Here is a 13,165-nt window from a genome sequence, read left to right on the forward strand (position 1 = left end):
TATGCTTTCATAATCAGTTTATCATTAACTATGATAATTGTACATTACCTCTTAAATATGGCATGAGGCAATCAAACACTAGTGAAATATAACATCATACAGTGGTTACTTCATGAATACTGAGAGTAACTGATTGCAGGCTGGATGTTTCAGATCCTTACTTCTTCTAGAGGGCATGTGAGTTGATATTTGGTCCCTAAAGGTATTCTCCATAGCCTAAGACTTTTTGCAAGGTAGTTCCTCTCCCTTGTTAGACCATAAATCACAAGAACATCTAAAAAAATATTTGCTGATAAGTCTGTGACTGTGTGGGAGGAAGGTTAAATGACTTCATGAAGATGGGGATCAAATTTTAAAGCTCCCTTTGAGAAAGACAATTAGATCAGTGTTTTCTAACTCACAAAAGTGAGTTATCACCTTCATTTGCTTTTTTTTTTTTTTTTTGTGATAGATGGGTTCTTAAATGCTTATAAAACCTCTGAAGTTGTGAATGGGCAAACTTGGCTTCTAATTTTATTGGTCTCTCTCCTTCTCTCTCCAAAGATTTATACCAGATAAAGGTAGATAACCTCTTTTCTTGATCTGGTTTTGGTCCTGTTGTTCCAGTTCCATGTTAATGAATACCAGAGGAGCACATTTTGAGATTTTAATTTTGATGTGCTGAAAGTCAAGCACACTTACATGCTGTATTGGGGTGATAATCCCTGCTGTCACTGAACTGTCAGAAATTAAAAAGGAAAATAATGCCACATGCTTTATTACTGTGACATGCTTCAACATTTACTAACTCTACAAAACCCATAAGAACCAGCCCATGAAATGACTCTGGAATACTGTGTAAAGTACCATGAAAATGGTACATTTATACTTTTTTTCAGGCTGACTTTGTCACATTAAATAGAAATGCATGTGCCATAGAACATGCATTTGCCATAGAAATGTATTTGCCAGAAAAAGGTCTTCAGCTGCAGTAGGACCTCATTTAGATTAGCCATGTATCAATTACACTTCACTGAGAGGCACTGAGAAGACACTCATTTGTCAGACACCTGCTTAATAACACTTAAGATCACACATAACAATATGCTAACATTAGTCACAGTTAAATGCTTTTAATGAAGGTTCCATAGGGAAATGTTTTGTTCCCCATTAATAAATTGGCCTTTATGGTAATTTAGTTCACGTGTATCACCAGAGTGTTTTCTGAACAGAGTGCTACTGTGGTGAGGCAGCACTCCCCCTGCCACCTCCTCAGGCTACTCTGTGATCCCAGGGACTCCAACTTGGCTTGGCTTTTGGGCAATGAGTTGAGTGGTGAAGTGTACCTTGACCGTGCCACAAATTCTTGCATGGCGAAGGTGGGGGTGGCACTTTCTGTACCAGGGACTTCTGCTGCCTCCCCAGGGAGAGGAACAAGAGATACTCAGGCATCCTCTGACAGCCTTGGAACATTATTTACCTGAATTGAGCCTGAGTGGAGCCGTAGCATCGTTTTTAAGAACTCCAGTAATTACCAGCTTGGATTGCAGCCAGGATAGAAACTCACTAATGACTAAAGCCAAGCATTTTGTGACCCTCTAAGCAGCTCTTCTAAGAGCTGCCCTTTGAGCTCTTCTGGACTGCAGTGGATGCACCTCTCTCTTAGAGGGACACCTCTTTGAGCTTTGCTATACTTGCTGGACAGAAAACTCACAGTGGGACCCACACTGACACTCCCACTCCCTCTCAAGGCTCAAGTCTCACCCACAGAGAAATTACAAGGTATTTAATATGAGTATTTCATTGGATTTGAGGGTAATTTTTAACAGGTATATCTTTGTAAATTTATTTAGACACAGACATTGTGTCTGTAGATGTTTGTGTGTGTGAAGTGATTGAAACACACTATGGCAAGTATAGCATGAATGTTGCCATCCTGGATCTATAACGAGTCATGCACCCTCTTCTGCACCCTTACACTTTTTTCTTCCTGGTCTCTGTGCAAATTCTAAACTGATTCTAATCCAATTTTCATAGCTATGCTTCTTCTGTGTAGTAAGTAACAGACCAAACCTTTCTATAGCACTTTGTGAAGCTGTACAAATTTATATTAAACCTTCTTTTGCTAATATATTTGACAATGGTTTTTGAGTCATCCTAACCACTCATTTGTGATAACCAGAGTTTGAATGACCAGTTATTCCTAATGGCAGGGTATCTGTACTACTGACTTCTGCAGCTTTGTGTATTTTACATAAGTTACATAAGCAACAGCAATTAGCTATTCTTTACATCATCAATGCAAATTGATAGTGAAGTAGTAATTAATACAACTGTTTGTATCTAAAATTTAAATATTCTACATAATCTTTTCCCCTGACATTGTAATTCTGACAACTATACTGTCTTCTCCACCAGCCTGCCAACACAATATGGTCCCTCCTAAAGTTGGAGGTGCTTAAATTTTATTGGAAATCTTAAGTTCCCATGAAAATAGCTACATGTAATTGCAGGAGTGCTTCAGGATTCAGCAACCTTCATTACCTGTAGTTCATAAATCTGCCTTTCAAGCATGTTTCCCACTCTTGATAGAGCTCAGCTGTGTAAAATTGTTAATGGCATTATGCTCTGCATAACCACAAAACTTATTTAAGCAGATAAATTAAACCCAGATGAAACCATAGTAATTGTTGTCTTGATGAAAATAAAATCAAGTATTTTATTATAAATAGAGTAAATAAATCCCAGACCTGTTAGTGGTTGTACTCTCTCTGGGTGGAGGAAGTAACTGATGGCTTGAACATGCATCAGAAGCTTAAAAATAAAGATATTCAAATGCAGAACACAGGGGTGTAATGGCAGGAAGAAGATTGCAATATTCTGAGCATAGGGCAAAGCTCCAATAAATCTGTGTTCAAGAGGATTAGACCTGAAAGGCCCTCAGCACAAGTTTGTGGCAATGGCAGAATATCATGAGGCTCTGTACATGCTTAAGTGGAGGATTAATCCTACACTTGAAGCAGAACTATTTATATATCTCAAAGTAGGATGTGTTTCTTCCAGGCTTTCCATTCTTAAAATACATTTTAAGTTCAGGTGTTGGGGCTAATTTATTTTGTTTGTACAGTGTCTTTTATTCTACTGTCCTTACATTCTTTAGAATAATTTGGCTGCAAATGCTAAAAATGGGATTATGCAAAGAAGACAAGCAGTTAGGTGGAGATATTTCATTATGCTACTTAATTTCACTCATGTCAGTACCCAGACATTCTGAGATGGAATGAAGTCTGAACTGGCAACAGGCAAGATAAATAGAATTTGCATAAAAGCAAAATCAACTGATTTAATTTTTTGAAATTGTGGCTTGGGGTTCAAGTTATTTGATCCAATGCTTAGCTTTTACTTTGATGCCTTGCTCTCTGAATATCTTATCCTTACTGTATAGTCAAGTTATTTTTTTGCTAAATATAAGATTAAATGAAAAAAAAAAAACCCACTGATGTCCAGTATTTGCAAAACTGACTTCCTTAAATAATACTGTCAGAGATTTCCCTGCAGAGCAGCAGGTTTTGTAGGAACAAATGTTAAAGCTTAGTATTTTGAGTTAAATCATCAATGAGCAGTTAAAGTAAGTACAGAATAAACAGAGGAAGTAGATTTATGGTTCAGTAGATAATTTCCTCAATATGCTGTCAAAAAGCTGATCCTCAATTCTTGGACAAGAAATAGATGCAATATTTAAGATAACAATAATAATTAAATGTGAAGATGATGAGAGCTAAACAATGCAAATGTTTCCTTCATTTGGAGGTCAAGTATTAAGTTTTAATATGTTTGTTCTTTTTCTGTCAGTCAACAGAGCATAAATTATAAATGTACATGAGGATATGAACTGGGATGGACTAATTTCTTTTCCTTAAAAGCTAAATGAAATCTTCAAATCAAATAAAGAAGAAACATGCTTCTCTTAACCACTGTAGGTGCTAGGGCTCTAGTACGTGCTGGAAGTAGACTTACATATTCCAGGTAAAAAATTGCTTTTATTAAATCAGTGTTAATTTAACTTTACTGGTATCAGGGAATTTAGTCCCCTAGGAACATCAGAACCCAGATCTGTATCCCTGGTGTAACTGGTTTAATTTTTCTGAAACTGGAAGAATCTTGATGTTTGAGTGGGGATGTCTTGTAAGGAGAGTTATTGAAGCAATAGAGGAAGGCAGAAATAAAATTACATGTAATCTGCAAATTTTTTCTCTGTCCAAGCCATGTACAAGGTTTACAATTGTCATACCTGCTGACACCATACATTTCCAAGCACAGCCTGAGTGCTTGACCCTGGGAGAAATGTCATCTCTGCACCTGGAAATGTGCCCAACTTCTACTGCCTGGAGCAGCCTACTTGCAGAGTCTACATTGAGCATCAGCATTATTGGTTTGGTGCTGGGTATTTGATATAATGTTGTGTGAACTCAGGAAATCTGTGTTCAACAGCCTGTGTGTTGCTTGTCTGGTCACATTCCAATAAAGTCTATTAAACTATATTTAAAAAAAAGGAGATATGAGTATTAGTAAAACTGTCAAGAGCCAAAAGGTGATTAAAGAGTAATGCTTTCACAGATCTCATTAGAAGCTGAGAAAAAATTTGTAATATTAGATCCTTAGTTTTAGATATGAGTACATTAGCATGTGAAAACTTTTTTTTAATTAGAAAACTATTATATTTTAGCTAATTTTCCCAGTAGGATATATATTTGTGGCTCTAGGGTGACAAGCTGTCAACTGCTAGGTCACTGCTGCAGACTGCATACTTTGAGATAACACTCAAGTTTGTAAAGAAAGCTTTTGTATGATTTAGCTTAAAAAGTACAACACACATTTCCTTTTGATCTTGCTCAGAGAAATAGTACAGTTGAATAATCATGACAAAAAAAAAAAGGACCTTGAGGAAGATGTGTAAAGAGAAATACACAGCTCAAAGACCTTAACAATATTGGGTAAAGTGACCTGTTATACTTAAGTTGCACAAAGATTAGGCAGGGAAAAACGGGTCAGACTGTGGGCTTTCTGCTGTATTTTCTCAACATCCTGAACTTGGCAGTGTTTGCTTGGTTTGCCTCTCCTTCATCTTTGTCCCTTTAGCTGCCCACGTTGAACCTTGAATGAAATGTGAGCAGCTCAGCGATAACGTCATTTGCCTCTGGTATCAAGGACCTGAGCTAGTGTAGCTGCAGCCAGAAAGGGGCACACATGGTAAAATTTTGCTATGTCTTTCAAGGGCTGAAATATTGCTTTTAAGGTAAAATGAGCTGCAGTGGTCAGTGACAACACCACCCAACAAAACCACAACAAACTATTGAAAAAACTAGAAGAAGAAATAACTAATAGTAGCACTGACTAGTGCTGTAGCATAGTGATGGTCATGGATTTGTGCTGAGACCTGGAAGAATCATTCTGGGTTTTTTCTTTCCCTATGTAGCTAGTAACATTCCTGAGAGTGAATAGACTTGTCAAATGTAGAGGAGGAATACTCGGTTTTCTCCGAGGTGTAAGTACAAATGTCTGTTTTCAAGCAAAAGACAGGCATGAAAAGTTAATCTGCAGGATGTCAAATCAATCAACTGCATTGGCTCGAAATAAGAATGCTAAAAAAATAACATCTTAATGAAAACATGACTGCTCTTATTGCTCTTTCCATTCTGATATGCCCTCCCCAAAAGCTACTGAGCTGTCTGCCTGGGCTGCCCTGTTGTCCTGTAGGTCCTCTGAGACACTCCTTATCCCATTCTTATTTCCCCCTGGTTATATCAACTCAACAGCAGCCAAGACAGATGAGGCAGAATTTGCCTGAACTGACTATTGTTCTTGAATCAGCTCATCAGTTGGGGTCCATGCTGGGCCCTAAAGATAGTTAAATAGCACCATATCAGAAGGGAGTAATGATGATGAAGAACTGATGAAGGCAGTGCCCCCATACAATGAATTTTGTTATTCCCATGTCAGTGGGAATATTCACCACCAGTGAACTGCCGGTAAACTGCCTGAGCTTTGTCTGAGACAGAAGTCCTGGAAGAGTCAAAATTCTGTTCTTAAAGAATGTTCCCTGTCTGTCTCAGCAGCAGAGCCTAATCCTGAGGTATCCATTCAGTCTCAGGCAGGGGCAAGCCACAGAGCACAGTGTGACACCCACTGAGGAAAGAATGGTTTGTGACTGTATTTTTATATGCCCAAACAGTTACTGAGTCTAATGCAGGATGTGCTGATCGGAGTAAGTACGTGCCGGGTCTTGCTGTTGTGGTCATTTCACTTTGCTTCAATTAGTATTCTTTAACATGACCCAGGCACCAGTTTATCACACCTGCTTTGTCCCTACAAAGCTATGCAATGGTCAAATCCTCTTCTGCTAGACTGAACTGACTATGAATTTGAAACTTGTTATCCATTTGCTGTTTATTCTTCCCTGCCCCCTTACACATTGTATTTTCTTCCTTTTTTTTTTGGTTTTTTTTTTTGTTTGTTTGTTTGTTTTTTGGGGTTTTTTTGTTTGTTTGTTTTTTTGTTTTTGTTTTTTGCTTTTTTTGTTTTGTTTTGTTTTGGTTTTGGTTTTTTTTTTGTTTTGGTTTGGTTTTGTTAGTCTGTTTGTTTGAATTATGAAGGGTTGTTTACTGGAAAAGGTCACTGCTGATCTTTCTTTGGGTATTCCAGGTTCAGAAATCTCTTACAGAACTTGGGGCATATGTGTTTTGTGATGAAGGCTTTCAGATGCAGCACCCTGTGATAATGGTGTTGTGATCTATAGGACAATACTGCCCAAGAACTGCCTGCGGCAAGTGATGTCTTCAAGCAGAATTCTCTGTTCCTTACTCTGATTTTTATTGTAAAATGTAAGCTGGTGGTATAATTCCCACCTTTAACCTCACTTCTGAATGCAAATAAGTGTTATCAATTGTGTTGGGCAGGTGCTACTGGATGCTTATGGGAACACTGTGCTTTTGTATTTTATGTCCTGCTTGGCAGTGGTTTAAAAAGATTTGCTGCCAGAGCTTAGGTCACTTTTTTCCCCCCGTATTTTTTTCACAGAACACATTGACTTCTACAGTCAGTGCAAAGTAAGAGTATATCAAAGGTTACTTAATTTTCAATAAGAGTGCTGTGGGCATGAAAATATTTTGGGGAAGAGAACATCACATTTCCATTGTCTTGGGAGATTTACTTCAACACTCCAAGTAATTGTCAGTAAATTCATCAATTTTTTGCTTAAACCCTTAATGAATAGTCTTTCAGCTGCCAGAACTCTGCTTCAGCTACATAGTTAGACAGTTAAATAGCTGCTTAGGACTATCACGAATAGGGATGGGGTGGGGAAATTACCCAAAATTCAGACAAGCTGACTTGCTGGCTTCTGCCTTTTCCAAGGGGAGAACCTGAAGGTCCAGCAGAGCAGTGGCAATAGGAGGCACTGGGAAAGGGAGAGCTCGTACATGGAGGAGATGAGGAGAGAGGTGGTGAGACATAAGGTCTGTGAGAAAACATGTTGCTCTGACTGAATTAGAACCTCCTAAAATCAAAACCTTAAGCCAGATATGTACTTTTTAAAGATAATGTAAGACCATTATTCTGTTCAATGTAGTGCATCAGAAATAGTTCAGAGTAGAGTGAAGATGAATGGTGGAAGAATGAAGACGTTTGTAAATATCAAGAATAATAATAAAAAAATCACTACAATTTTACAGCATAAAACCTTTTAAATATTAAAAAAAAAGCTGTGTATTTGATGCTTCTAAGCCAAATTTCAGTGCAATGAGGATTTTTACTGCAAAGCTATAAACCCATGAAAATAAATTTTACAATATAAATCCCAAGAGGCCTATAACCATACCAGGGCAACCAAGATACTTCAATAAAAAGTGCCTTAGATTTGGAGCTGAAATTTACTGCAAATAGTAATTTAGTTTGACAGTGCAAGTATGTTGCAAGATAAAAAGAAAAAGAGCAAGCCTGATGGGAAGTGATTAGCATAAAGAAAGGTTCAAGAGAGAAATAAAGTAAAATGACTGTTTTTCAATCTGGTTTGAATAAAAAAAGAAAGAAAAAAAGTTGATAAATCTGTAACTTTTTCAATGTATGCAAACCTTCTAAAAGTGACTAAATGCCAGAAAGGGGCAGATAATATCCACTGACCAAAACATCCTGCTCAGGAGAGAATACAAGTCTGCTAGATGGCAGCAGTGATGTTAGTGTCATCTGGTATGGTCACCTTTTGGTTTGGTTGTTGTGTTGTTGCTTATTTCAAAATAAAACCAAATTAGACACCAACATACACTTGCTCTCTTTGGCAGGAGCAGAAACAAGGCAATATCTTCCATATGCAGCCCGGTTTGGAAGGCTTCAGGATGTGCTTGGGCAAAACAGCTGGTGGTTTCAGGTTTGTTTTTTTGGTATTGTTTCATGTTTGGTTTCAGGTTTGTTTGGTTGGTTTTAGTTTGTTTGGGTTTTTTGTTTGGGTTTTTTTTTTTGGGGGGGAGGGGGCAGGGGGGAACAGAGGCTTTTTTCCTCATGTCTTGAGTAATCTCAGAGCAGCAAGCCTGAGAGTTCAAGGAGCATTTGGACAGTGCTCTCAGGCACAGGGTGTGATTTTTGGGGTTGTCCTGTGCAGGGCCAGGAGTTGGACTTTGATGATCTTTGTGGGTCCCTTCCAACTCAGAATATTCTGTGATTCTGTGATCGTTGATATTCTGCAGGCTCAGACTCTGCAGGCTTTTGTTCTCTCCTAGCAACTCATCTGCATTTGATTTCTTCAAGTAGTTGATGTGTAATTCCTCACAGTCAGTATCTGTCGCCGCGCCTGTCTCTTCTATCTTTAGCTTTAAGAGCACAGTACAATAGACTCTTTCTAATGCTACTGTGCCTTTATTTATGCAAGGTTTATAAGGACAGAAAAAGTCTCCTTAGTTGACAGAGATACTCTTTACCATAATGTTAAAATACTGAATTAAGACTGAAGCTTATAAAACAGACCAGCTTTTCTGCTTTTGTTATCTGAGTAGTTAAGGAGAATTTTTAGATAAAAACTAGGTTGTTTATGGTGTTAAATTCTCACTTTGTGTTGTTTCATCATAACCTTTCTATGTTGCATGGCTTCTTGAGTCCCAAGAGGTAGTTTGGTAATTTTAATTTTTTTTTTCTTTATGCTTCTCACAGGACAAGAGGAAAATACAGTATGGCATTGCTACTTGACTACTGTGTCATATTTTCTGTTGAATTTCATAGTTCAGAAGTTCTTCCCTGAACTGTTTTGATGCTGTAAGTCACAAAAAATTACATGGGCATTCTTTCATTAAGATAAACTAATAAAAATGGAAAAAAGTATGAAAGGCATTGTGTCAGCCTGTAGGGTTTTGAAACTCTCATCCCTATACTTTCCATCCTGAACGTTTTTTACTATTATTCTCAAGTCTAGTCATATTACTGCTAAGGTTTAGTGTCCAGTGGTTTCCCAGAATGATTTCTTTTCCTTCAATGAACACCTTATTTTGTATCCAAGGATGGAGTTCGAAACGTTTATAGGAGAAGGGTTTAAAAATGGGTTTGGAAATGTTGCATTTTAAAATTCATATATTGCATCTTCTACTAGTTTCATACATTCTTCCTGCATCTAATTTAAAGATGCTTTGGAAGGGAAAATATTTACATATACATTTTACTTATTGTTACCTTTACACAGAGTAAGTGCATACCTGGCACGCTGAGGAGAACTGCGATAAGTTTTTTCCTTTGATCTTTAAACTCCTCTTGCTATGGCCACGACTTTCTCTTTGAGTATGCTAATAGCTCTTCAATTTAGGAAATAATTTGCTTATACTGATAAAATTTCCTACAGGTGACTGAGTATAGCAGAAGATTGAGTTATTCCCTGTGAAAGCAGAAAGTCCTGAACAGCACTGTGCAGTATTCAGGCAGATTTACTTATAATCTTGTGAGCATGCAGGCCTTTGATTTTTTCTTAAGAAAATGCTTTGATATTTTCACTGGCATCTTAAACATAAGCCTGACATTTTGCCATTAGGAAGTAACAGAAAAAAAGGAATTAAAAATGGAATAAAAGATCACTAGTGAGTGAAAGCTCATACACATATATCAAACAGCCATCATCTCAATGCTCACAAAAGATAGAAACTTCCATTGCCTTTGAGGAAACTTTTCCAGCTTATAGGGAGACCTACAAAATATCCTCAAAGATTAATCTGGAAAGTAAGCTTTATGTCTGTATCATCCACAGCCACAAGAGTTAAATTATATGGGTACAAAATACTTGTGGAAGAGGCTGCTGTTTATAACCCAGGCAGTTTAATTACACAGAGCTCTGAATGGCTGTACCTGCAGAATGGAGGAGGTAGTGAATACAGGATGGGTTGAAATATTTTAGATGAGCTTTTCAGGAAAGGAAATACTGATGATCTGTGAGTTACAGCAATTGTTCTAACACGTACTTAGCCTGAAATTTGTTGGGTTAGACAAAATTATTTTTGGTATTTTACTCTTCTTGCAGTCCTGAAATGTCTGCATTTTCAGGCTTTTTTTTCTTTTTTTTGGTGCATGTGTTAATCAAATGGAATAAAGCTAATTCTGTTTATATGTTCTTTAACGATAACAACACAGATCACCCATCAGTTTGAATTCCTTATATTCAGCAGATAGGCTGCCCATTTGAATAATCATCATGAATTCTGAGAATAAGGGGTATTTTAAAGTATTTTGAGCATTTAACTAATACTAAGTATATGCATCTGCTGTGCAGAGTTCTCATTTTTAGTGATTGCTTATGAGAAATTAAATAAGGTTGCATTAACATACCATATATAGCATAATTAAATATTACTGAAACATCTGTGACACACCTTCAAAACAAAACCCTTCTCTTTTCTCATTTTCTCTCGACAGAGTCCCAGCAGGGGGCTCCCAGGTAACACAAAATCTGTAGCAGTCTTAATACACACTTGGTGCCCACACTTGGATGATAACATGTATTTTAAAACTTTCAAGAATTTGAGTTAAATTACTCCTTAGAGTAGTCTTTTTTTCTTCTTTTTAAGCCTTTTACTTAAAGCAGGTTTTACTTGCTGAACTCTTTTTGCTCATCTTGAAGTCTTTCAGTGGGAATTGCTTTCCCTTGCATCCAAAAGTAGATAAATGGTGAAAAGTTGAAATTGTTGCCTTAGGGGTTTTAAAAATCTGCTGATACAGGTCTTCTGCCAGTTTATGTTTAATTCTGATAAGCCTGAGAGATATCTTTGAGTGCTCATGCACTTCAGTAATTCTCTGTAGATGGGTTAAATGTATACCCTGTGTTATCAAATTATATAAAGAGCAGAGTTATCAGTCTCAGATAAAGAAATAATTTTAAAAATTAAATATTGCGATAGCTTTCTAGAATCCTGCCAAAAATTTAAAAGTCCTAATTTTATAGCTTTTCCATTTACTTCTTTCAGGGAAAGACTCAACAGCTGGAGACATTGTAACAAGACAAGTAAGCCACTAGCCAAATGTATTTGAAATTATGCCAGCTGGGATCAATGGAATATTTCTTAGGAAATACTCTGACAATCTTTTATTCTCTCTCCACTTTCCGTATGAAAATATGACTAGAGATTTCTGGAAAGTATTTCTTCAGCACCTCTTATTCAAGTATGGAAATATTTCTTGCAGAGTAGTTCAGGACTAATAAAATAGAAAATGAGATTTTTTTTTTTTAAATTGGACTCCAAAGGTGTACTCCACATATGGTTTCTGACAGAAGAAAAGAACAGGAAATGGGTTGGACATTATTTGAACTCAATCCATAACAATAAAATCTGTGCAATTTTTCTTTCTGTCCCTTGGCCGGGAGATTTTAAAATTGATGAATGCAGCGTTGAAAACATATAGGTAATTTAACTGTGTAACTGTTAGGCCTTTAAAAACCTGCTCAATTTTAGCTCTTATTTTACTAAAAAATAGCTAGCCTTAAGGCATTTGGTCTTTTATTTGTAAAAAGGCTTATCAACAAACCCGAGAACAAGTTTGAAACACCTCATATCTACTAATAAACCTCAAAATATTCCGTTTTCCACACCAGATTTATTTTACACGTTCTTGATTTACACAAATACAATAGGAACAGGACTGGAAGTATATTTATGCTTCCAATATAGCCATTTGATCACACTGTCTCACATGGTTTACAAATCCATCTATCTAACGACTATGAAAAATGCCGCATTTGCAGTCGCTTGCGATCATGCTCTCTGAGGTTGCTAGAGAGGCTCTGCTAAAAGGGACATCAGCAGCATGCATCAGAGCATCAGACAGTTAAACTTCCCAGGCCTGAGAAGTTCCAAGTGTTTAAACTTCCCCAGGTTTCTGGGAGATGTAAGATTACCCATTGTACAGAACTTATCTTCTCAGACTATAAACTCCTCTGTCTGAGGTATAGGACTGATGGTAGTATAAGAGGGCATACATGTTTCTTCTTGGATGACTGGTGTCTGGTTGAACCAAGCCTATTGTTATGCATGTGGCTTGGAAAAATTTGTCTTTGGCATTTTCTTGTAAATATGAAGAACTGGACACTTTGCATATGTGGAAAACATTTAGTTTTGCAATAAGCAACCATGAGTAATTTGTATGTGTTTTGGTTTGGTTTTAACTATTTTTTTCAAAGAGAAGCTAGGTGTAATGAGTGTATATTCTTATTAATCTGATTCTAGAAAGGACCTGTGTGTGTTTTTTCCATTTGTGTGCTTGTGTTTTATTTAGTAATTTGGGTTTTATTTTGTGTTGGTGTTTTCTGTTGTTGCTGTACCTGGGAGTTTGCTGTTTGCTTTTCTAATGGCATTTCAATAATTGGAGCCAGTGTTTCTGTCAGTGGGACATGTTGCTGGTATTGAGGCTGGAGACTGACTGCTGTGTAACCCTGACCTGGGGCAGGTACCTCAGCTGCAGTGAAACCAGCCACTCTGGCTGCAGACAGAGCTGCCTGATGACTGACCCAGAGACTGAGGAACAGTTCACTGTCACCTCAGACTCCTGCGTAGGTCACTCCCACATACATTTACCTACTATAGGTTTTAAGTGCTGAATGATTTTCAAGTTGCTTTGTCCAACTTTGACTCCTTCTTTAGGCTCTGAGTAAGTCCAGGACTTCTGATAT

General features: G+C 37.3%; 1 protein-coding gene across 5 annotated transcripts in view; it reads right to left on the reverse strand.

Annotated features, from left to right (window-relative positions):
• Positions 1 to 13,165, reverse strand: part of GABRB1 (gamma-aminobutyric acid type A receptor subunit beta1) — a 102,513-nt gene that overhangs the window by 24,363 nt on the left and 64,985 nt on the right. The window lies entirely within an intron of this gene.

This window comes from Molothrus ater, chromosome 4, assembly GCF_012460135.2.
Source record: "Molothrus ater isolate BHLD 08-10-18 breed brown headed cowbird chromosome 4, BPBGC_Mater_1.1, whole genome shotgun sequence".
Taxonomy (NCBI): Eukaryota; Metazoa; Chordata; class Aves; order Passeriformes; family Icteridae; genus Molothrus; species Molothrus ater.